Here is a 27,441-nt window from a genome sequence, read left to right on the forward strand (position 1 = left end):
CTCTCTCTCTCTCTCTCTCTCTCTCTCTCTCTCTCTCTCTCTCTCTCGCGTTCATTCGCGGTCCTCTCGCTTCCTCTGTTTAATACGGAACGTTTTTGTCGATTTGCATAGCTAACCGAGGCCAGTTTCGTCTCGGCTATTTCCTGTCGCATTTTCCACGAGAACAGAACACCGCACGCGATCGTCGACCGCATTTCTCGTGGGGACGTTTCAAACTTCGCGCCCCGGAAACTACCCTTAGCCAAGTCGTTGGCGATCGAGAGAAAGAAGGGTTGCAAACAACGATCGCTTAGCTACCGCTTTCTTACGACCATCCTTCCCTTCTCCATCACCATTTACGGGAAGTTGCAAAATTATTAGTAGACGCAAGAAGTAAAAGACAATGGATGTGCAAGATAAAAATAGTTAGGAAAGAGCTTTTCAACCTTTTCACTTAAGAAATATAATATTTATAGTTTGGGCTTGTAGAACTGCGAGAAAAAGGAGTAGTGTCATTTGTAACTATGAAAGTTATTTATAATTGGGTTTTATTGTTTCTAAATTTTAGTGATCCTTTAATACAGAATTAGAAGAAATAAACTAGTAAGATATGTACGTGCATGTACATATTATTTATATGGAATATATCCCTTATAAAGAGTGCTTTGCAATTGAGAGCGCCGACAGGTTTTTTTAATAATAATTGACGCTAATTTTTTAGGAGAATAATATTTATTAAAATTTCATCAAATAAGAATGAAAATCGGTATGTGAGGATGTCTCGAGTCGCTGATTACCAATTCAATAGCAGAATTCAAAAATTCGATATGATGAACACTGCAGTTGGACAGAATTTCTAAAAAATATGACAAAATATATAGTATATTGACAAAATTCCTGAGAAAATGATTTTAGTACATATTTTATAAGGAATATTTTTGTGGGCGAACAAACACAGACAGAGTAATTAAAAGGAAGAGAACTAAACAACGTGAGCTCACTAATGAATAATCTGAACATGTATATTTGTATCTACAACCAAATGTGTTTCGCGGACTGATCACACTATGTACTACTGACTACCGAATGCCAATAATGGTCGCTCAATTACGCGTTACCTGCCAGAAAGGACCGCGATCCTCGCGACGCATCAAACTTCCTTACAATTTCTCTAAAAATTACTCTCATAATAATTGAAGCTATCTACTTTTATATAAAAATCAAAACTATTTATTTGTAATCGAAGGAGTTCACAAATATAGCAACAAGTGCTACTATATTACTCATAATCACTGATTCCCGTGCTAGCTAAGTTATGAAAACAATTTTCACATACTGTCTTGGAGTATGCTTGCTTAAAATAGAAAGGAGACAGCAACAAAATACAAAAGCAAAAAACATTTTTCACCAAAATCTAATTAAAATCGAGTACAAGAGTTGTTCCCTGAAATACCCCATCCCCCATCTCTTCTCAGATCAAGACGAAAAGAAATTAGAGTTTCAGCACTAACGAAGTTTTTTTCGTTCAGTTTGTTAGCTGTGTCCGCGAGATCGTTCGTCGACAAGTAGAGTGCAACCGCCAGTAATTTTTAGCTCGATCATCGTGAGAAAAAAAAAGGAAACGCTGAAAGCGACGGAAACTCTTGAAACGTTTCCGGGGCCTCCGATCGAGTTCGATTAACGATTTCCAAGGGGTGCCCTCTCTGTGTCTCTAATAACCCCCGCGAAATTACGCCCGCCGCGTTATTGAATCCGAGCCGTGAGCTCGATAAGAAACGCGGGTGGGTGATTAATGACGAGGCGGCACTACAGCGAGCGCCGTTACGTTTCGCCCTCTCGAAAGATTAACGAACTTTCAACGATCGGTCATTTTTTGATTTTCCCCTTGCTGGACATTCTACGTGGAACGAACTGACTTGCGGATCGTCGGCTACCGACGCCGTAGGACTAGTTTGCCAACTAAAGGACAATTTAAGTGGTCTCCTTCTATAACAAGGACAGAGATGGGCGAAATTCTTATTAAAAAGCAAAAATTCTGAATAGAGAATACGAGAAAAATAAATTTTGATGCGATACGTGCTCCATAAAAATACTGGGGAAAATATCATTGAATACACAATTCACAATGAATCATTAACTATTAGATGTAATTAATCAAATGTCAATTGAATTTGCAATCAACAATTCAATTCTATAATTATAGTAACAATTAACCTGAAAATGATAAACGAATATAATTTCAATTGAAAATTTAGTTATCAATTGCAGTTAAATGTGATTGCACTGATTCATTAATTCCATTGACACTTGAAAATTGACAATTGAGTATTAATTTCTAGGTGCAATTATCAATTGCAAATTGGTTTCGCAATTATAAAGTTAATTCTGTGATTGCAATTGTAAAATTTATGATCAATTAGACTTAACCTTCGATTATAATCGAATGTAATTTCCAAACAGATCGTGTCGAATTAATTAAAATTCCACAACATTGAAGACATGCACAAATTTAAAAAAGGGGAGGGTAAAATGGATATCTCATCTACCGGTGAAATTTATTTCATATAACCGGCAACTAATTTTTGTTTCTTTTGTTTATAAAAAAATCGCAGTTGTATCGTGACAATCACACTGTAAAAAGTCAATTTTCTTTGTACTTGTATTGTATAAGTAAATAGTTGGATTAATAGAATTACTCTAATACATTACTGCCCCGACTTTGATTGAAGTATAGAGTTAATCGAATTGGTTTTTGAAATACTCAATTCATTATTCACAAGCCAAAAAGATATAGTGATTCAGTGATCTTAACCTTTGACTAAAATTATTAAGGAAATTTATTCCGAGTATACAAAGTTTCCAATCAATCGAATCCCTTAATACTAAAATTTACAAAATTGAACAAGTGGAGTTAATCGACTTGGCTTGCGACTCAAACACTGATGTAAAATACCAGTAGTAGGACAAAACCGCACGAACCCATGGACCAACCCAATATTATGGTCGTGAGCGACACAGTGGATGACGGAACGCTAAGACAGAAGCTCGTCCGTTATTATTGCGACGAGGTACAACAAGGAGCACGACCTATGAGGACGATTACAGCAACTAGAACGAGGAGGATATCGTCGATGGAGGACCGACGAGTACAATGAGTACTCGAGATCCTGGGACAATGTGGCGCCGAGTACTCTCAGGGAACTGAATCGAAATTGAGGGCAGCTGCTTTCATCGGAGAACATACACTAGCTAACATTCTATTCGGTTACCTATTTTGCCAGTTGGCATTAGGTAAAAAATCGTCTTGTTCTCGATAAAACTCCGCGAAACACGAACTCGGATAGCACGAAAAAAGATTTACCATTTAAGAGCCTCTCCGACATACGTAAAAACTGCATCTGCGTATCATTGAATTGTTTCATAGCAAAGCTCGTGTTTGCAAAGTCTCTACAAAGATTGGTGGCTCAGATGTACGCATAATCAGGGGGCGATACTGATTTCTACGCGAAAGAAAAAAGGTGTACTGGAAACCTTTTCATATGGTTAGTAGATCTGTACTTAGAAGTTCACATATTATGAACAGCTTTAAAGAAGATGGAACACATTCAGCGGCACTCTATGAGTTAAAATAAAGAATTGTGGACAAATAGATAGAGAAGAAAGAAGATGGAACCTACTTTGTGATGTTTCATGATTCGAAATAGAGAATTGTCGCCAAATAGATAGATATGTTAGCTAAACGGTTCATTATTCATATTAGGTTTCTTTTAATTATGAGTAATAGAACAGGGTGAGGCTTAAGATAAATTGCTTTAAAACACAGAGGGTGATTGCGAAATAAACTTTTTTAATATGTTTGATGCCGCTATAGCGGTATAGTAATCAATACAGGACTGTTGTTGCTCGCGACATACCTTTCCAATCAATCGAGCTTATAAGCGTGCACGTACTCGGGAGCAAGCTGACCTCCCTTAGGAAAGAGGATGAGACCTGGCGTCAAATGATTTATGATTCGCCGTTAACATGGCACAGGGACGTCCTTGTATGTTTCCTCCACCGACATGTTATGAAGTGCACTCTACGAAATTACTCGTCATTTCGGGAGTCAATTTGGCCGAAAGTTCGATCACTTTCTACCCGCAATAGCGATTCGGATGGATATACATATTTCTCGGATACCGCTTTATACAAGGTGTTTCTCGCGATACGTCGAGCCTAAGTGTTTTCGTTGAGTTTGACGATGCAAGAACCAAGGAAGAAAGTGTCACAAGTGATCAGGAGGAATTTTAGGAAACGTTTGAACTACTCTATCATCTTTAAAGTCATTCAGTTGGCAATAAAGTACATATTTCTTGTTCCATACTTAATATTATATATAATTCATATTATATACAGAGTGTTTGTTTTACAGGGTGTTTGTATTACATACTTCCCTATATAATTCACATATTTATGGCTTATTATGGTTTCTTTTGTAAAAATCGAGCTCATCCCTTCTTTCACAGAGTACATTCTAAAAATTATCTTTAGTGTTCGATAACAATCCTCAAATTAGTTGTCGTTAGTGGAAGGACTAACTGAAAACGTCGCTTAAAAACATTGATGCATTCTTAATTTATGTTTCAGAGTTTGTATTCAGATACGATGTGCCTTCTTCATTTAATAAGGATCCCTGGATACCAACATCCTAACTGATTAGTTCAGTTAGATGTTTAAGATTTCTCACGAATGCTAACGAGTTTAGTTGCAGAGTGATTGACTATATTCGCTTTTATTCAGTCCCATACCTCAGTTGATAAACCAGTTCACACAATTGGTAATGTGAAACACTTGGTCGATAGGACGGTTCACTCTGTTGATAAATTTTCCGATTAATTAAGGTTCTACATTATCTAGTCTTATAGTGGGAAATGCCCAACAGAACCATAAGTTGAGTTGTGTGATACGATCGAACTAACAATAAGTTTCCATACCAGCAACTTCATAGTCAAATTGGGAGAAATTAAGGGAAAAAGGCAATACTTCTCACAGTGAAAGTCAATTCGTATTCCAAGACATAGTAAATCATTCTATTCGCCATTCGTGATAGATTTTAGTACAAAATAGATAATTCCATCTAAGAAATACACGAAAAAGGTTCCAATCTCGAAGTGCACAACCTCCAATACAATATTCCAATAGTACTATTCATTTCTTGAAAGTAAACTACTCTGTCAAACATTCTCTTATACCACATGAAAAATAGCGGAGGTCCCTGGAATGATCACCTCGTAAAGGCCACCCTGTATACCTATCCGGTTTTTCAACGTACCTGACGAGATTCCGATCAACGTTTCCTCGGGGCTGCATCTAATATTTATCTGCGAACTCCTCATTATTTTCTGTCAGTTATCCGTCTTTGTGTGGGATACCGTGTTCGCGAAGCGTTCGTGTTTTTTCGTAATTAACGACGCAACTGGGATTACAGGATGACGAAGGGATGAAAGGAGGCTGCCGGTAGAGACGCGATTAAAACAACGCCATTGACGTCTATGATATCGGATCGACACGACGATGCGAACGAGCTGACGGAATAACGGGGACACGCTGACAGAGATAATGAATGGGACATAGTTGATATATGGATTGTGGAAGAAACAAGGACCAGCCGGTAGGACGAAGACACGATAAGAATGTAGTACGACGAAGATAAACGTTAATCCTAGACGGGGTTCATAAAACGTAGTATCTCCTCGCACGCAGAGCCAATAAACTGACGCTGTAGCTTTCAATATCGAGAACGGACAAAGGGCAATGTTAAATTGAATAGAACAGCGATCGCCAACCTCTAAGAACAGGTACCGAATACATTTTATCAATCGTGAGCTGGCTACTAAAATTTTATTATTTTAGTGTACACACAGAAATCGGTACATGGAAAATGACATAACGAGGGACAATATCTTGAGGTGGAGGAGGTGAATATGCAGATTTAAAAGAACTTGTTTAATGAAGAGTCTAACACTGTATTCAATTTTTGTGGATATATAGTTTATGACTTTCATATTTGATTAACTGTCCCTTTTATATTTTTTTTTTTTTGTAAAGATGGGACACATGTAGATAAACAAGACTATTCAGTCAATAATGCAGAACCATTTTTCGATCAAATAGAGCAATGTAGAATCCTGATTGATCAGAGCATTTATCAAGTATTCTACATTACCGAGCAAACGAAAACAAAAATTGATCTCAAGAAAAACAGACATATAAGTACCTACTATTCCAAACAACTGAAATCTAATTTTGCAACATTTTAGGCATACATTCCTGCTCTACCTACTACACTATACTACAGAACACTATCCCTACTGAAAATAGTTCTTATATACACAACAGCAGGTACACTTTCAGAAACTTTGTCCTTAAATATCTTCTAAACTATAAACCAACACAACTTCGAACTATATATCATTATCCTCACTAGTCCAAGCTTGATCGCTCTCGGAAAGCTCGTTTAAATGTTGGCAGGCCAATCAGAAAAGTTCCCTCGAAAGAATCTTCTTTTAAACCGTGTCCTCGACCGAAGAAGGTTAAGAACCACCGTCACCAGCGAAACAGGGGTGAGTCTGGCGATGGTGGAAGGAGATGGCTTCGAGTAGCGCAAGGCAGACGATCAGGAAAGACGTGGCCCTTGGTATTTCGTTGTACTCGCAGCGAGAAAGGGGAGGAGGTTGTGCGACAAAAAGGTCGAAGGGTAATACGTTAGGGTAGGTAGAAGGGGGGACTGGGTGCGGAATGAACGTTGGGGAAAAACTAATTTCCCGGGCGAGGTTGTAGGTGCAGGATGCGGTATTAAAAGCCCTTCGGTGGAAAGCACCAAGCTCTGTCGGAGCGTGCGAGTCAGCAAAACCTTTTCGGCGATTCGTTCTCTCGCGTCCGGAGCCAACGTCGTATAATTTATATTCTTTCATATTCAAGCCACCCTTACGAGTTTACGGGCAGGCTGTGTTCGCACCTCCTCCTCCCAACCCCTGCGGGCCGCTAGCTTGGCTATAAACATCCCAAGTATTCCCGTTGGCGTAACACTTTGATAATGGGAACCATTTTTATGGGAACGATCCTCGAGATTTACAAGCCGTTTAATTCGATTAGACCTCTCCTCTTTCAACCCTTCCTCCTCTATCAGACGAACGTTTTATTTCTTGTTTTCGTTCGACTTTTTAAACGGCTAACCCCATACAACTGGGAGCCACTGTAATTTTGATTTCTTGGTTGTATAAATTTTCAATTGTATCGGAATTGTCAGATTGTAGAGTTAATTTTCTTTGTATTTTTGTTATTCGAGTACACACATGTTGGTCACTATTGTAAGTGTATTATTGGAATGATTTTAGAAGGGTTACGTTATAAACTACGCCATATTTCATTTAAAAATTGTGTTTCATATAGGGGCACACTAGGTTGGACCAAAAAGTAATGTCGTTTCTTTTATATTAAATTCAAACAAATAAATTTATAACAAGTTTTTATTTTTAATCAATTATGTAATCGGCATCGTTATCAACAACCATCTGCTATTTAGTGTGCAAATTTTCAATACCTGATCGATAAAAATCAATTGGTATACAATGAGCTGATAAATGATAAACAAGTATTGACATTCCAGAAAAGACATTACTTTCTGGTCTCCCTAATATCAATTCCATTAGCGTCACTTGTTTAATTCCAATAATTAAAGCGCCATTTAAATAAAGAACTTGAATTTTTATAATGAACTGCTCATGTATAATACAATTAGTTAATCGACATAATATATTGCGACGAGTTACCACAAACTAAACACTTGGAAATAGATTCTCCAGGAATGAGACTTTCTGTTAAAAAATAGAAGTAATCGAGAAGGACGCAATAAATCAATAAAACATTTCGTCACATATCCAACAGTCGATTTGGTTTGAAAAGTGTGGCTTTCGTATAAAACAATTGAAACAATTTCATCGAGCCGGTGGATTTTTATTGCTCGATGAACATCGTGCCAAGCGAACATTCCAAGCAAATTTGCTAGCAAATTCGCGCAGAGAAGCGTGACAACGTACAAAGGCATAGTCGCAGGAGAACGTGGGCCTGCATTTGACACGTACGCTCGTACCTTCGCGCAGTTTGCGCATTTTCAACGACAGGGATCTATGAGGTACAAGAAAGAGACCCATGCTTCCAGCTTGCCACGCTCCACAGCTTTGTTTTAAATTGAAAGCGCATAACGACCCCAAGAAAGTCGATCGGAGTATCTTTGGAGTTCTTTGATATTTTATTACACAATAGCATACATAACAACTTATGCGCTGTTCTTAACAAAAATAAGACATCTACGTCATAAAAAGGTCACAGCATCATCGAAGAAAATTATTTTTTGCAAATCTTACAGTTGCCATCAGAATTTTTGGGGTAGAGTGTTATTCGTGTTTGCTCCGATTTGAATGTATAATAATTAGTAACTACTGACTAAGGTAAGGTCAATGTTTTCTTTCTCATTATCAAAATGAACATATTCAAATATGAATCACCGCGCATTTATACAATGCCATGTATTGAATATTGCCTATACGTGTGTTTTCATTTTTCGCCATATTTTTAGCTCGTAGATGCATGTGTACTTTTAATATTATTTATTCTTGAATATCTTTGAATATCCTTCAATATCCCATTTGTTGGAATTGAGCCAACACAAATGATTTAAAGATTTGACAGGAAGAATAGGGAAAGATTTCAAATACCTTGTCCTGCTGTTGTGAAACATAATACAACAAACATATGGGAGGGGTAGATTTACTGGACAGCTTCACAGGTAGATATCGCATAAGTATGTGCGATTATTTTACCATCTCTTGGGTAACGCAATTATAAATGCGTGGTTGTTATATAAAAAGTGCAACGAAGGGAGTCGAACAATGAAGCTTGTAGATTTTCGCCTAGATTTATCTCGCACGTTGTGTAATGTTGGTTCATATGTTACACCAAAATATGGTAGATCTTCAGAGTTGCAAAAGGAAAGTAAGATAAAGAAAAAACAGCCAAATTCTACTGGTGTGCAATTCTACTCAAAGCAAGTGAATATTCATATAAAATTGTTATTAACACCAATTGACCAGTCTGAGCAATGGATTGATTACGAATGAGATTGTTTAATGATCAAAGAAATTGCTAGGTCAAACATAACAATGCTCAGCCATATTGCTCAGGCGACGAAGAACATCATCTTCAGCTTGGGCTGAGAATTTCTTCCGGTCGCTTGAACATTATTTCCCCAATACACGCTTCGACGAAGTTGATGGCGTCCAAAAATGCATCGACGAGTCTGTCGGCATGCTTTCACCGCAATGGAATTCTCTTGCTGCTCTAAAAATGGAGGACAGTCGTCGACAGCACTGTAAACTATTTCGGTGACTGAATATATATGTATATTCAATGTCCTTAAAGTGACAGTCAAGTTTAGCTGCGGAAAACATCCAGTATGTTCAATGTGTGGCCTTGTATATAAATTAATCACTGGTCTATTTTTATTTACATGCATTTAAAATTAGTAGTAAAACGTAGGAAGAACTTTTTGATGATCGATAGAGCATTGAGAGAGTATAGTAGATCACAGTATTTTAAATCAAAAGAGACGTTCGACTCAACATGAAAGTCCTCTTGGGATACTCAAAATAGTAAAATAAATTGTAGAAAAAGCATAGATATAATAGAACCCTGATTAATGCATGAAATCGGAGATGAAAATGTGCAATAATCAAGGTAATCCATCCAATGAGTAGCAGCTGTACACAGCATATTCCCACTACTACATTCAACCTTAATGTCACTTAATGACTTAATCACTAATGATCCCTCCACTCGTCAACACTATGCAATAAATAATTCAAGACAAAGAACAAAATGATTCCAAGAAATCACTCAAAGCAAATGTCTAAATTTTTATTGTAAATTTTTATTTTACTCTTAATTTATCTCACTATTTGTGCCTGCTATTTATCGGAAGAATCCTATGCGTTTTCTCTTTTCACGAAAAGAAAGACGCGCGGCAAAGGGGATGGGGCACGGTCTCCCTCCCATTGGAGGCAAGCAACCGAAATACTTTATGCTAAACTTAGTTTATGCCGTGAGCGTTATTGAAACTCCGAGTAGGATTACGCTCCCCAGCAGAGATACGAGGTGCACCTCTTAAAGTCAGAAGCGAAACACAATATCTGCAGCCTTATTTATCATCCCTTCTCAACGCCCACCCTCCTGTTCCGTGCTACAGTACGTCTGGCCATTTTTCGTTTTGAAACTTTCGGTTCCCATCGTGCCGGACACTTCTGTCGCATCTGGACCAAGTTTCATCGACTCGTAAGCCGTGCCATAATTCTTGTCTTCGAGTAACGGAATTTAGGGTTGTCAGGTTACTTCGAAACGGTGCAGCTCGCGATCTTGCTCTCGAAGTGAGGCCAATAACGCTGGACCGAAATATTTAGAATTACTTGGGTCTTCATTTAGTATGAAAATAAAGAGTTTCTCTAGAGGAGCTTTAGAATCTTGGTTTTTAATACTTCATATAGCGAGGAGCTTATTTATAGGGTTTTTAATTAAATCCAGTTGTGGAATTTATTAACTGCGTCGTTGATTGTCTACTTAGGATGATTTTTGGAAATGGATAGAATTTTTGATCCCCAGGTCTTGGCTGGATATTTTTTGTCAATTTTTAAAAATATGTTGAAAAGAAAATATAATTAAATATTCACTAGCACAAACAATACATTATCTTACCTTCATAGTCTTATGAACTTCGTAGAACACCTTGAGGGAAAGAATTTATAATAATAAAGGACGAATAACCAAACGTCGGTTATTGTCGGTAACTTCATAAAGTGATTGACATATTCGATCGTAATGGAGACAACGCATTATGGCGAGATCAATTTTGTATATGGGGAACATAGAAGCTTGCAAGAAAATTGAATGACGCAGCATCCAGTCAACCGAGAGATTTCTGCGTCTTTTGCCCTATTACCCGACGTTCCGTCACTTCCAATTTCCCTTGCTCGACAGTTTCTTTATTTCGTGTCACTTTACGAGATGTCAGGATCGAATATCCGAGGTTCGCCATTATCCGATGTATTTGAATAAATAAAGCAAAATAGAGTTTCAACAGAACCATCAATCGATATTGTATTAGTCTACTATTATATAGTGTAAGATTGGATGCCATAATCGTGTCAGGGCAATAGCCATTAGTTTGCGTGCTCGCCATACGCTGGAACGTTTTTGACATATGTATATATCTGATAGAGACATTGTTCTTTAAAAAATTCTTCGTTCACTTAAATCTACTACATACTGCACATGTTGACTGCCAAACCAATACTCTTAAAAATTTCTACTAGAATTAAATTTTCTTTACAGACTATTGCAAACTATACAGTCAAACATTTATCGTGATGTTCATTTTTGTAACTGGAGATTCAAGAATTTCAAATTAATTTTTTTTATCACTTGAGTTTCAGAATTAATTTTTTTAGTTCTTTAGTGAAAAGAGTTATAAATCAAATTTTATACATATTTGAGAATCAATAATTAAGGAAGGTGGAACGTTTATTAACAGTTATTCGTCATTACTAGACTTGAATGTATTGTATAATTAATACAATGATATTGTTATTTCATTTTGCATAAGTGCCCATGCCTTCAGGTTATGTTTAGCATGCATTTATTATATTAGTTTATATCATAAATGCATAAATATCCGCGGTCTACTGATTACATTTTCTCTTGACACTTAATCCATTAACTGCCCACGTACAGTATCTCTCGTAATTTTCCCTATAAATGTCAAGGAATAAGTTTGTGGCCTCTTTATTATTAACACATTCGTGAGCAGCAGATGTTGTACGTTTCTTGTACAGAGTACTGACGGAAATAATAAAATTCTGAAGCCTGACATTGCAAATATGTGTCGTTAGGGCGAAGATAAAAATGACAAAATATGTTTTGAAATATCAATGTTATAAATATATAGTGTATAAAATAAAAAGATTTTCATCATTCTTTCGTAACTAGGAATAAAATTTGAAGTGACGTGAAGTCACGTCAGCGGCCGCGAATGTGTTAAAATAACAACTTAGATTACACATCTGTATTAAATCTTGACGCCCAGGGCAAACTATTTTAAATTTGCCAGGCAGTGAATGGGTTACCCGTATTTTTAACGATAATGAACGGCACAACAACGAATAGTACGAACTTGTGGGATGATCCATTAAATAAAATACTCATTCTCAAATGTTCCCTCTATCCCTCAGAAACTATAATCTCCAAATTCTCTCCATTCTCCCTCTCGATATTCCTAGAACACCAATCACAAGTAACTCTAATTTTGCAGTTCCAGTTCTACGCGAGAAGGGAGACCTTACTTGAACATTCCCACAAAATCCTCTCGACAATACGCACAAAAAAAAATACGTCGACGGTTAATAATGGACGATTATAACGCGTCGTTGCCGTTACCGTTAAACCGCATTATAAATTTTAAACAGCCCTCCCGGCGGCGGCTTGGAAGAAGAAAAAGAAACGCGGTTGCAAATCGCGAAAATAGAGTTTAAAGCGCACTATAAAGGAGAGCGCCGCGAAAGAGCGGAGGGAGGGGGGAGGGGTGGAGAAGGAGAGGAGAAGAGGAAACGCGAGATTGGTCCAGGCTGGTCCCACGGTCAGAGGGGTGGGGAGGCGGAGGCGGGAGAGGACTCAGAAGGAGTATCCGGATGAGCTTTTGTGGGGTGAGATAAAAAGCCGCTTCCTTCCGGGCGGCGACTATTAAAACCGTACCATTATGGAATATATAGTAGTGTATCCACGTCGACGCTTTTATTTCATTACATCGTTTGCGCGGCTAACGAAATTACCGCAATTTCGCGGCGTGCCGGCGGCCACGGAGCCGCTATGCTTCGTTGCCCTACCCCCTGTCTCCTGTACCACACTATCCGTTCCCCCTATCCAGCCCTCAGCTCCACCCCCCCCCCCCCACCCACCCGTGCAACCGACGACTTCCGCTACGCCGGGGATTCCAAAGCACGTAGCAAACCGGAAAATCTTCTCGCCCCTGGCGATGGGCTCGAAGTTCCCATCCCCCTATCGATTGCTCGTTAACCACGGTTATTGCACTAAAGGTAAGACTCGAGACGTCGGGGGACCGATGCATCAAACACGGACTCCAGATATCGATGGGCAATGCGAATTATGGGATTTGGGGGGGGGGGGAGAGAGAGAGAGAGAATCAGACTCACTCTCTTGGAGAACGTTTTCGTGCTAACTTCGTCTTCTGATCGACGTGACACGATCGAGCACGACTATTCCAGGAAGTTTTTTATTGAGACGGACGGAAGGGAGGATGATGGAAGAGGAAGGGTGGAGAAGAGAGCTATATGATTGTATATGTATTGTATTAAGTGTAGTATCCGCGCCTCCCATACCCAACAATAAGGAGTCAAATAAGAACACGAAACGCAGGGTACGGGATTGCTCTTGTAGGTAAAGCGGTCGACTGTGGATCCGAGGATCGTGGGTTCGAATCCCCGTGCCTTATTTTTCGTTTAGACTCCTACATTGAGTACATGTATATGCGCATCGTCCTTTTTACTGCGAAGAGCGTGTATACAGAGTCAGGCACTTAAAACCGTCCACCTGAATGACTTGGCTGCTATTGGTGATAGGAAAAAATGCATCATGCCGACATTATTTGGTATCGAGGGGTTGTTGGTCATCCGATGTTACTAGTTTTTTGATAGGTGGAGGCTTCAAGGAGATATGAAGACCACCTGTGTTTTTTAAATGGAACGGTATGTTTTTGCTTCCGTATCATGATAGAGAATCTTCAAACGAGTTCAACGACTATTATATAAAGTCATTGAAGGTCATAGCAAGTAGAGAAAAGCAGTAATACTTGCGGTTTTGGTAGATCAAAAGGAACCATGAGGTGATTTCAGCTTCACCTCGGGATCAATTTTAGGGGCCATTCCAAGGTCGACTCGATTTTTTCGAATGGACACCCTCATTCACGACATAATTTATAATTTCATAAAAAGAATGCGTATTAACTTCCTGAGGGATACTGGCACGTACGTTTACGTTTAGTGTCTGAGCGCTTTTAGATATTATTATGTCGAAATAGTCGACAGAAACGTAAACAAATAATTACAATTAAATATTCCAATGATACGATACATCAACATCGATACATCAACATCGTCACGAGATTAAAAGATGTCCTAGGTAAATATTAACTCGAATTTTTTTTATTTCTAATGAAGTAATTTGTCCCTCAAGACGTTAAGTTATTATAAGATAATTTCTTTCAATGTTGCCATTACTATTCATTTAGTATAATAAGTTATAATTAAACTTCAGATGTTTATGCAAATTTATATTTTTACAGATTCAGATAAAAAATTGAAATTTAAATGAAAGTGTATCTAATCCTCTAAACAGTGGAATACGTGTTTAAGTGTTAATTTTTTATATTTTTTCATTTACGCACATTCTCATACAATTTCCTATACTGTCATTTGCCATAAATGTATAAACATCCACAGTCCAGTTGTAATATATACTTGCATATAATAGTTTATTTGTAGATTTTCCAAAAAGAAGAATACCTCGATTTCTTTACCGATGAACCTCTCGATCATTATGTACAATATGCATACTATAGCATTTTGAGAATTAATTGCGATACGTGTAACCTAAACACGTTGCGTCGTAGGTCCTGTGATATAAACACAGTATCCTGTCAACGACATCTTGTGTTTCAGCCGCACGACAACTAGAACAGGTACAGTGAAGGTGAAGGGTTAGCACGAGTTGCGCCATATGTTCTCCTAGCGACACGAATCACTGTCACCGGATGTATACCTTATACGCCCTGGTCTGACCAAGGGTCATTCGAGCAATTAATTTTCATAGCCTGATTTCCAAGATATTCGAAGACGACACAAGTATGTCAATTACAACGATAGAGAACTTATAACTTTGACTTCAAAATTATATCCTACATACTTTGACAAACGTCTTTCATATATTAACAATAGACACTGTTGGTTGGATATATATAATAATTGAGTAAAATTATGAAATTTAGTATGTGTAACAATAGTAGAAACCACCTGTATGACACGAACGAAGACCTATGACAGTTACGGAGACATTCGCGCTTCAGTGGTTAGTTAGTTACATGTAACATTGGAAACTGAGAATCAGGATTAGCTGCGCACTAAGGTTAAAGGTTTAATTTTTGAATATTTATTGTCGTATTTATACTAATTCTATTTATCATACTAATATTTCTATGGTTGGGGATAGAAGGAAAATGTTTCCACAAAAATTGAATGGTTCTCGGTATACTAAAAACTTTGTTTAGACTTTTTTCTTCTATCTTTACCCGTTTCCAAGTTAGCAACTTGAGAGTCAAACTTCAAAGGGTTGTTTCACCCCTTAAACTAGATCGGCCACCAGGCAATAAAATAATATGTGTCTAATTATTTTTTGTTGCTTTCTAATCCCATCTTATAAATTCTGGTCAGAATTCTTCCTTTTTCGTGAAAAGTGAAAAATTTTGCATTGACGGGAATATATGAGCAACGATACGACAACCTTACGCACGATTTACAGATTTTCACTGGAAGAGGACGCGAATGGAAGCCGAGAAACTGAAGGCGGTATAGTATTCCGCAACGATGGAAAAGATTTAGGGTGGGGAGGGGGGAAGGGGGGGGATACCGTGCAGAGAAATGGAAAGGAGAGGGTGTGAAAAATGCAAAGCCATCGACACAGGAAAAACGAATGTTCGACCGTGCGGAATCTGTAGCAGACACGTTGTCGAGCACGAGACATTGTCTGCTAGGTTGTACAGTGACCTAAAATAATGGAATTTATAAACTTTGTCTTTTGAATTATTGTGCAATTATTATTTTGTACGATTTTAGGACTTGGTTGATTTGTACATTAAATAGGTGAACCGACTGGAAGAAACGACTGAGTTAATCATGTCAACCATCCTCTGTAAATATTTTTTATTAAATTAATATCTGAATTTTAATTACTACTTTATTTTTATGACGATCCAGATTTTAATTATATATCAAAAACAAAATTGTTCATAATAACACTTTGGAGACACGAGGACTTGAAACATCGGAAGAAATGCTGAAACAATGATTAAAAGAGAAATGGAGTAACATTGGCACGAAATATTTAAACAAAAATTGCTTGCAGGACGCCACAACGACTAAAAGAAGTTATTCGTCGAAAAGGATATGCAACGAAATGCTAAAATACTGTTTATTAGCAAAAACTGAGGTTTCCAAAACTGTACGAATATTAAAGTAACATTAAAATTGGATCGTGTTTTATTTGAGATTTATTTTACTCGGAACATTATAAATTAAACAAACAAACTTTATACAATTACAAACTAGACTAAACGTTTTAACGTAATATATGTCTGAATTGTTTCATTCTACGTCCTAGACGAAGTTACGAAGCGACAAAGTGAAAATTTTAAAGTATCCGAATATTAAAGTTATTCACTGTACACGCGCTCCGTATGCGGAACGCGCATGACGACAAACGCGTTCTAGCGCGAACATTCGCGTATACGCCTCACCGCATACGGCCTGTTTTTCCCTACACGCGTGAACGCGTACTATGCAAACGCGGAGAAACAAAACTCGGGTACGAAGTCGCGATGCGCCCGCCTTTCAGAGACGAGCGAGGACGATAAATCGGCGAGGATTTGTCTCGCAAAATATCTTGTTAGATGTTTTCCGTCTCGTGATTTCGCGTTACAGAAAATTCGCTCCGCGGGGGTATTGTTCCATGTGGCAATCGATACATACACGAAGCGATTCCTCGCGAAACTTATCGATGTTTCCTATTTTTCAGCGTTCATTGAGAATTTTATGAAATAACTCGAAGTCAAAACCGTTGGGTATCCCCATCTTTCTGTACGGTGTGTCTGTAATAGTTCTTGCATTATTTATTAATCTTCTTGGAAAGTGGTAAGAAGATTTTTAGCACTGTGAATTAAAATGTAATCGGCCGAAGGTCTCGTATGAAGATTGTGGGTTAAAAGTTAAAACATTAAGGATGAATGTTTCCGCTCTGGGACCGCTAAGGCCTTCCGAATATTTAGTATGTGGAGGTAAAGTTGATGTTACAATGTGATTAAAATCTTAAGATAATTCTAAGAAGGGTAATTTTTGAAGAATTAGTACGAATTAATTGCGATTATTTTAAATTTATAAATTAGTTGGTCATTTACTCACACAGAGGAATATATTGAAATATTGCTTTTCATTGCTATTAAAATTATTAACCGTGGTTGGAAAACTTTTTGCCATTGGAAGGATGTACGTCACTCCAGGTCGAGAGGTACGTCACTCCAGGTCTAGAGTCTAAATAATGGCATTCCTTTTATTTTAAAAAAATTTAATTCTGATGAAATTAAATTAATTAAATTTACTAAAATCAAAACAATACTATTATTTGTGAAGGAATGCCGTTATTAAAACTCCGTGAAGTGACATATAGTCTTCCAATGACAAAAAGTTTTCCAACCCCGATTAATAATTTGAATAACAATGAAAGGCAACACTTCAATAAAAATTCTCCGTGTAGGTAAATGATCAACTAATTTATAAATTCAAAGTAGTCGTAAATTCAGTTACTAATAAAATCGCGAATTTCGGGAAATTATGGTGTCACTGAGAAGATCTTGCAGAGTGGGATTCCCCTGACTCGACTCTTCAGGTGTTGAAACATTGACACAAGCGTCACGAAGAGGGAGGAATGAGCAACCGTGGCAGCGTAGACTGGAAATGATGCACGTTGAAGGAAACGACAGCACGTTTCGCGAAAGGCGGCTGAGTAAGTAAATAACGAAGCATGAGTAACTAACCGTCGTAAAAGCACGAAACAACGTACTCTTTGCTCGTAAAACGTTGCTACGTGTCCTGGCTGTCTTGGCTTCGCGCAAACATCTTTCGAAACCGAGTTAACCCCCAAGATGTCGGGTCGTGTCTCTGGACAAATTGCCCAGTGCCATTCAGGACCATACAGAGTGAGTAAATGGGCTAGGCTCCCTTATAACAAGGGAAATTTGACGATTGATATACTTCAAAAAGTCTGAAGTTTTGTTAAATGGTTTTCCAAAGTGGCCTTTAAGATATTATTTTTTGATAAAGCATTAGTAGAATGGAATTTATTCAATTTTTTAATTTGACACGATAGAATTTTATTCATTTAGCGAAAGAAATAAAAACAATAAGCACAGTCAGTTTTGGTCCATATGTAAACCTCAACGCAGTTTTTTTTTTCTTAGTTTCTTTTTATTAAAATGTTATTTATAGAGTATTAAAAACTACAACATTAACCTTTCAATAAGGTATCTTTGATGAGTTGCAAATATATGAAAAATAAGAGCTTCATTGATGATGTGTTTTCACTGAGTAACCAAATATTTTTAAATAATAATAATTATAGCTCATACTTGTGCAAATTAAGTAGGCTATGCCTTTCATTAGAGCATCGAAAGCAGCTATAGAGAATTTCATCCGAATTAGAAATAATGAATAGTAATTTTATAGGGAAATCAGAAACACAGAGAACTTTATATTAACAATCATATAAAGTATAATTATTCTTTTAATATACCGGGTGTCTCTAGAGGGTAAGTGGCCGAAACGTCTCGGCGATTTCTGGGAGGCCCTGAATAAAAGTACAGCGAATCACACTAAAAATAGTCCATCGCCTCTGCTTTCCTATTTTTATTCATAAAATATAATATATCGCGTAAATCACGTAACTGGGGATATTTCTATAACACCGTGAATATTGATTTCAGCGAAATATGATGTAAATTAATATCGCAAATTTTGGAAGAGCTCGTGTAATACAATATCCCAAGGATGTTATGCAAAATCGCCGAAATGTTTCTCATTGTCTTATAAATTCATAGGTAACATAGTATATCAACTTTTTGAATCTAGATCATTATAGTAATTACGGTATAAAAGAAAACTTACAGCGTAAGTAAGCGTATAATAGAAATAAATATATATAATTCATAAAATCAAATTAAATTTAAAATAAAATAAATCAAAATAAAAGAAAAGATTAAGAAACTATTCCACGACAGTGCAAAGGAGAAAAGGGTAGATGGAAAGATAAATACATTCGGAATGGCGCAATACATCTTCGTACAACAACTCTATTTACAGATCATGATATGGTTTCCTGCGACCTTGTTCGTTATATCACGATAGGTCGAAAATTGAAAAGGGATAGTACGCTACAGCACAATGCTCTGAATTGTTAGCGATTCGCGAACAACGGGGTTAACATGTCTCATTGTCAGTTGCAGTCGTTTTTCTCTTGGTAGAATTGCTCTTCCGTTACCTATTTTCCACGAGTCTCGATCTATTCAATCTCGATGCAAAGTCGATCTCACGTGCAGTAATAGCTTGTCAGTCGCACCGAGTACGCTTCTGATAAACGGCAGCTTTTCTCGACGAGCCTTTCTTAAGGCTTTATCATACCGATGCCTCCTCCCCCCGTAACCCCCATGTTTCGTTCTTCATCCCTCCTATCGGCGCGTAATATGTTCAATTGAGAAGCTAATGAGTCTTCGTCGAGCAATTATTAAGGTAAAGAAATGCTATAAAAGAGCTAATAAAATAATAAACGTGTAAGTGAGAATTATCCGGAGTTATCCTGACCACCGCGAGGATAGTTTTTTCTAAAGGATCTCCGAAAACCAGCTCTCATCGGCTTATTTTTGAATATTTTTGCATGAAAAATTTATGAAATATTGTTCAAACGTTACTCTTTCGAACAACATAAGTTAAAATAATATAATTCATTTAGTTTATTCGAAACAATTTATAGAAAATGTGCTTTCTTTTTGGCCCTCAAAACTCACGTAATCCCTTAACTTCAGTTAACATTAAATCTTGTTAAATAAATCACGTGGCCTGAAGGCTAAGTTTAACGTGTAAATGGTACATGTGACTCGAAACATGTTAAACAATTTTAAAACCAATAGAGCAATGACATATCTCTTGTCCATTTTCGCGTAGACAACACCATATTTCAATTTGAACTGAATCCCCGACCTCTAGTCTGAAGGCGTTCGGATCGGTGTGGCATATGACCAACGCGCGTTCTCCAGACGTGTCCGCCCGGCCGTCTATCCGGTGGCTTTGTCCATTTCTCTCGTCAACGCGCGCGCACCATTGAAAATTTCGCCTCACGTAGCTGGTCGCGGCCCAAAATAAATTCAAGCGATCGAAACGAGGGTGAACGCCATGGGAAAAAAGAAAAAGGGGTCTACTTCGCGAGGGCAATATTCCGAATAACGGGCAAGATGGACGCTTTCTCATTTCCGCGTAGAGACCCTCCGGCCGGAACTTCGTGACCATCCCTCGTTTGTCTTTTGAACGCAGCCGCGAGAGTCAAGTTCTGCCCTCCTAATGGCAATTATATATTTTTACGTTGGAAGCGTGGCGCACGCAGCCGAACTAGGCGCCATTATTTGTTTCGTGTTAAAGATTCAACGATTCTAAACAGATAAGGAGGAGTATTTGAGGAGAAGTATCGCTCGCGGCGATAGGGATTCGTATTTGCCTAAAAGTATCGTGACTGGATACCGTTTGTCTCGCGCCAGGGACATGCCCACAGCAATTGGATTACTGATTATAGTTGTGTCTCTGAAAGCGATTGGCGATCCCAGTTATTGCCCCTTAGCGCACGAGTGTAATGCGAGAAAAGGAATATATGATTCAATTCTTTATTTGGGTGATTGTGATAGTTTGGGGAGGGCTATCTTCTGCGAGAGATCTTTAAGATTTGGATACTCAAGATTACACTATGATTTATTTACAGGTTTCTGTTGCATCTCTCTCACACACACACACACACACACACACACCTGCCTTCAGTTTTTTTGCATACAGAAATATCTCCATTTAATTGACGTCGTTTGACTGAAACTACCAATCATTGCGCCAGAAAAATAAATAAATGATGTGCTGCGATTGTGAGGCCAAAATATTATCATTAATGTTGGCATCATTAAATCAGCGTGCCTCAGCCGTTACTTTTATTTTGTATAAGAAAATGTGTCTATGCACCTATCACTAATAATTACGCCAAGAAAAGAGCACGTGTACCGTTTCAGCACCTAACCTTTCATTGTTTACAACGTTACGTCACTTCAACTGACATTTTAGAACAACAACAACGGTTGCTTCGTCAATGGATTGATAAACTAAACCTCGTCAGTTTGTCAGTTTAGTGATACTAAATCGTTCGTAGCAACAAAGCCATCGGGTGATTCGCTATATGACAACGATTTACGCAAAAACACACGCGTGGGTACCCGCGCGGTGACATTTCAGAGACACGAAAATAGCATTTTATTAAAAGCATCACCTTCGAAAAAAACCACCAACCGTCTACGTAATTTACGTTTAATCCGTGTGACGTAAGCCTGTGGTAGCCAGTGGCGCGTTCATTTCGTCCTTTCTTGATCGTGGCTAAGAACAACATAGTAAAAGTTATCGTGGATGTCCGTGGTTCCGTTTATTTTTCCAGCGCCTCTCGCTGGAAACGGCAAACTATGTCGGGCGTTAAAATTCAATAGAAAAAGAAAAGGAAAAAAAAATTAATGAACGCCGCCGCCATGGGAATGCTTTATAGCCCAACGCGGTTAATAATAAAAGATGCACGTCCCGTGTCGAGCGGTCGTGATACACGACTATAAAAAGGCTTCGATCACGATGTACTTTTATTAGGACAAAACTTTTATCGCATTTAATAATGCAGCAACCCTTGCGGCCCGGTTAAAACCAGCTAATACCGCGGTTTTTTATGAAGCAAAAGTTTTAGTAATACGTAGAACCTACTACAGGGACGCAGTTAGCACTTAAAAGCAATGAAGGAGATTCGTTTTTTGGCACAGTGTGCAACCACTGCAGATAAATGTGAATTGTAATGTAATTTATGGTAGGAAATGTTTTCGATTGGAGAAGGAGTAAATGTTGATAGAAATTTGATTGGTCCAACGTTAGAGCATACAGAGAGATAAACCCCATTCTTGACTTCGGATAGCACCACTACATTTTTCGTACCTTTTACTATGTTTGTCTAATTCAGATGAAATTATTTTTAGTTGTTCTGTATATTACGATGGAAATAATAAGGACAGGCTATTTTATTGATAAATAATTATATTACCACATTCGCGACCGGCAAATGTTTTACGTTTCTATTACCGAGTACTGACGAAAGTAATACAATTCTGAAGATGGACATCGCAAATTTGTATCGTTAGGGCGAAGATAAAAATTACAAAATATGTTTTGAAATATCAATGTTGTAAATATGTAGTGTATAAAATAAAAAGATTTTTTCATGTTGCAGATATTAATTCACATTTAAAATCTGTTTGTTTGTGATTTCTCTGTAACTGCTACTATTTTTGTCCAATTAGGATGAAATGTGTTTGTAGTTGCATTTTATGTTCCAACTAAAAGTGTAGGCTACTCACCTTAAAAAAAAATATAAACTGCAATTATTACTATGTGAATATGGAATTAATCTTTAAACAATCTCGACGACAAGGTGTTCAAGTAGCGAAATAGTTGCTATAGCATCAGATATCGCCCCTAAGTTCTAAATATTAACATTGCGTATCAATTCATATTTAGTGCGTTTGTGATTTACCTATAACTTTTACTATTTTGGTCTAATCAAGATGAAATTTTGTTGTAGTTGCACTTTATATTCTAACAAAGAGTAAAGGTACTGAGTTTGCGGAAATATAAGCTGCAATTATTTATTACATCAATAGAGAACTAACCTTCAAATCCTCTGCGCGACAAGATGTACGAACATTCAAAATCCGTTTAATTGTGATTCCTCTATAACTCCTATCATTTTCATCCATTCAAGGTGACATTTTTTTTCTAATTGTTCTCCATGTTCCAACTGACAGTATAGTTTACTTAATTCACAAAACTATTACCCAACAATAAGGCTTTAAACAATCTCTGTCCTGTGCACCCATATAGTTATAATCTAACGACGTAATGTTCGACAGGGGAATACACAAATTCTAGTATAATCCCGCGAGCCAATAATTTTCCTCCACCTAGAAGGCGCCACTGTTGCATTTAGGCGTCCCGTTAGTCTTCTTACCCTGCAGTGCGTTGAGAAATAACGCATCGACGCGCCGCCACGAAAAGACGGTGAGAACAGAAGAAGCCGATCAATGGGTTTTGGAATATAAATAGGCAGTCGGGGGAACATCGTACGTAGCCTCGCGAAGGAAAGGAGTTGGGCAGGCATTTATTTATTTATTTGCATCTGGCCGCGGCGCGAAGAGGATGCCACGTGGCGAAAGTACATTGCTCTTCGCGATCTTGCTCTCGTACGTTCTCGCGTCTTCCTCATTCGTTAGAAAATAATTTCTCAAAAAACAAAGTCCCGTTTTTTTCCCTTTTTGCTCAACGACCAGTGTTTTTTCTGCGTGTTAGCGGGGGTGCCGTTTGAAGGTGTGACACACTTTTCGATAAAAGTGCACCCGTCTCGTTTTTCGATTCCTCCTTTAGTTTAGCGTTTGCCCGTCTCACTCGCGCGAAATCATCTTGAAACGTTATGTCTTTTAGCTTCGACGGAAAGGGTTCTCTCTTTTCATGTTTTTTCTTTCTATTATTTTTTACTTTGTCACGTTGTTTCTTTTGTGCTATTCGTAGTTACAGAGTTACATGAAGTGTGAGTTCTAAGATGTTGTGACACGAACACAATAAAGATGCGAGTCGTGATCGCGTTATTGAAGTACTCCTTTGTGCGAATGACGTTATGTTGGATATTGCTATGACTTCAATTGTATTATCGCCCATTTTTATTATTGAAAGTAGTATTTTTGCTTATAAGGAATTCATGTCTATAATAACGGTTAACCTCTTGAGTGATATTGACATACGTGCTTATGCTTGCTTTTATAGTAAAATTACCATTACTTAGAATTACACACCCTGTGAAATTAAAGAATACACTATAGAAAAATGTGTATTAAAATATAATTATCCATAATCTACAATGTATATTATTATACAAGGTAGACGATTTATAGTAGATATTTCGATGTCTTCAGATAAATCGTCCACTCTGTATATAATCTATATTAAAGAATGCGTTTAAAATTCATCCCTCAAGGGGCTAACAAGTGGTTTGTCAAGTTATAATGGCGCCACCTGAGATTTTTCGTAGATTATAATTAATTCTTCATATAGAACAAAGTAACTTTCATTCCTAATACTTTCTTTTATCTCTACTCGTTTGAAAGTTATTAAACGTAACAGTTTTTCAACCCTTAGTTTTGAAGGGCGGATGTGATGAACATGAATCTTTCTTACTAAATAAATTTCTTTGTGTGCAAATTTGGTACAAGTATTTTAGAATATCTCATGAAAAGTCCTCTGTTTGTACATCAGAAATTAGCACAAGAAGTATTAATTAGAACGTGATTAGCCTACTTACAGTGACGCCACTTGTACATTTACATAGATCTCAAATCTCCCCATAAATTCAAGAAACCTACATTCTTAAGACATTCTTCTATGATATCTCCACTTATTTTCAACAATGCAAATGTTTTTAAACAAAATAATGAAAATGACTCGCTGATTCAACTCTATTCCGAACAGTTCAAATATTATGATTCCACGGCACGTATGGTCTAAAGATCATTCTACTCGAAGAGGAGCAAGGTGGGAGGAAGGTGAGTGGTGGATCTTCGGGTTCTATAGTAAAAACTAAATCGAAGTGCGCTGACCGTAACGTACGATCCCGATAGTCGAAGGGAACGCTCACGCGATTGAGGAGGTCACGGAAACGTTTATCGAGTTCCTTTGAAAAATCAATAATTCTTAAGTTGGCGTAGCATAAAAGTGGGGTCGTGCCTAACGCGGTTCACAGTCGGAGAAGTGGCCTTGAGCGACCAATTGGTTTTGCTCCGGTTATAAGCAGTACCGAAGACGGAATAAAGAATAAGGTATTGGAATTTCTATGCAGAAATTCACGGACGGCTCGAAAATATGATAAAGGCTCTTATAACGCGGCACTCTAGAACCGTGGTTTCTATATTATTCGAAGCAAACATTGCGACGAGCCTCCTATAACACAGTATTCCTTTAAAACGCGGTCCCCATGTAACGTAGTACGAATTATTCTATATTGTATTAATTCTGAGTTTCTTATAACGTGAATTAATCGCGTTATACGAGGGTTGACTATTCAAGTATTCTGTTGTATAGTTTGCATACGAGAAGAATGAATCTGGAGATTCGTGTTACTGTGAAATAAACTCTGATTCTTATTGTTTTATCCCTAACATATATTTTTGAATGAATGAATGTCTTTAGGAAGAGGAAATGTTTTCTTAAATATAAAGTTTAGATAGTATACAAGCAGTGGAAAAATAAATAGAATAACAGGGAAAATCAAGACTTAGGTACATAATTTCCAAGAAAGCAAGCTGTAAAAACAAGCTTCATGAAAGAAAATTTGCGAATTAATAATGAAATATATATAAAAAATTTATTTTCCAAAAATACTAACACTCCAATTTTACATAGCCATCGTACAAATTTGACACTCTAAAAGACATTCTACATATTTCTACTTTTATAGATCAATATTTCAAAATTCACTATAGTAAGGAAAAAGCTAATCAAATTATTTCCGTTCTTGGATAAACATAATTTTTAACGTTATTATAAAGATAGTTTTTCTCGAACTTTTCGGGTCATTCTGCATGCGTTTGTTGTTCATAATAAACGATTTAAAATTGCGAAAACAAGGTTTGCCGTTACCAACACGTGCGGCAGTTTGAAATTTCCAACCGTCATAGCTTTTGCCAGTTTCCCTCGCGCAAGTTTAACTCCGAAAATCGTATTGCGCGTCCACTCTGACAAATCTGACAGTTAACAACTTCTGACGTTTCTTTGCCTCGGCTGCAAACACAATTTCGTCGAATGAACCGAGTTTTTCTTCCCCCGTGTCGTTAAGTCCAACGAATGGAAGAACAAAATTACGAGGGCGAGAAACGTCGCCGACAATAAAGCCGAGCCCTCTGGTTCTCCTGTTTCAAATCCGCGGCTCAGCCAGCATTCGATTTCTACCAAACACGAGGTTTTCGCAATGTGTGGATTTGCGGTGGTTTTCAGGGAACCAGGCAATCAAATTGCTACGAAATAAAATCTTTGGAAATTAATTCTAAGAAAATGAATGCAAGACTTCTTTGAAGAGTAATTCTAAGAAAACGAATACAAGACTTCTTTGAAGATTAATTCTAAGTAAATGAATGCGAGTCTTTCTTAGGAATGTAATAAATAATGAATATTGACAATTGTCGTTCGTTATTGTCGTATAAAATCAATTTTCCAGATAATGAATGAATAAATTGTCGTCTGGAATTAGTTTTTCCAACATCGAAAACATATTTGATTACTTTTTCCTCAATAACATTATATGTGGTTTCCTATACATAAAAACATTATATACGTAAACACTGCTAGTAACTTTCAAAACTTCGTAAAAATTAATTCAGAAACCACTTAATATACACACTTTTTAAAATCTGCGGTAGAGTAAACATAAATAAAAATTATTCAACATAAGAAAAGGTCAAATCTCTTCGCTGACAATGAAAGTAACCACGGCTGGTAAACTATTATCGTTCACCTTGTGTATGAAGTGTATCTAAGAGTCAGATAAAAAGTTTCCATTTCCAATACAAATTTATTCTATGTTTTCATAAGGAATATGCATGAATAAAAATCAATAGCCCATGTTTTATCTAAACATACCTTCAAAATTCACCTAAAATCACATTTTTCAGTTACGCAAATAAGGTGTTTTCTCTGCACTGCACTTTTATTTGTATTTTCCAGCGTGGAAAGAAATCTGATATTTATTTAAACATATCGCAGAAGTGAATTAATAATTCAAATTGAATACACTGCGTTTGATAATTAATATTCCACGTTAATTATATTCGCAAGAATCAACTTACGGGACGCGCTAAACATACATTGACGGCTTGATTGCAACCGACTGTACATTATTTCGACAATCAAATATAATCAAGACTCGACCAGTTTGTCGGCTGGGAACTTTCCCCAAGTTGGGACGAAGTTTTAATCGAAGTCAACCCGTTAAAGTTTGGGGGATAGAAACTGATAATTAGGCCATCGGCACCGGCACTCTGCCACGCCGTAATCGAATGGCACTCAGCCCGGTAAATATTCCAGGGATGCTACGTTCTCAGGTGGTGATCACCTACCTATTGCATCGGACAATTTTCGTTCATTTCCTAGTATACCATACAAATTT

General features: G+C 37.4%; 1 protein-coding gene across 2 annotated transcripts in view; it reads right to left on the reverse strand.

Annotated features, from left to right (window-relative positions):
• The window catches only part of LOC128896225 (protein rhomboid), a 427,225-nt gene that overhangs the window by 185,725 nt on the left and 214,059 nt on the right, over nt 1-27,441 (reverse strand). The gene's annotated exons all lie outside the window — the stretch shown is intronic.

The sequence above is a fragment of the Hylaeus anthracinus genome, unplaced genomic scaffold, assembly GCF_026225885.1.
Source record: "Hylaeus anthracinus isolate JK02 unplaced genomic scaffold, UHH_iyHylAnth1.0_haploid 0, whole genome shotgun sequence".
In the NCBI taxonomy this organism is placed as follows: Eukaryota; Metazoa; Arthropoda; class Insecta; order Hymenoptera; family Colletidae; genus Hylaeus; species Hylaeus anthracinus.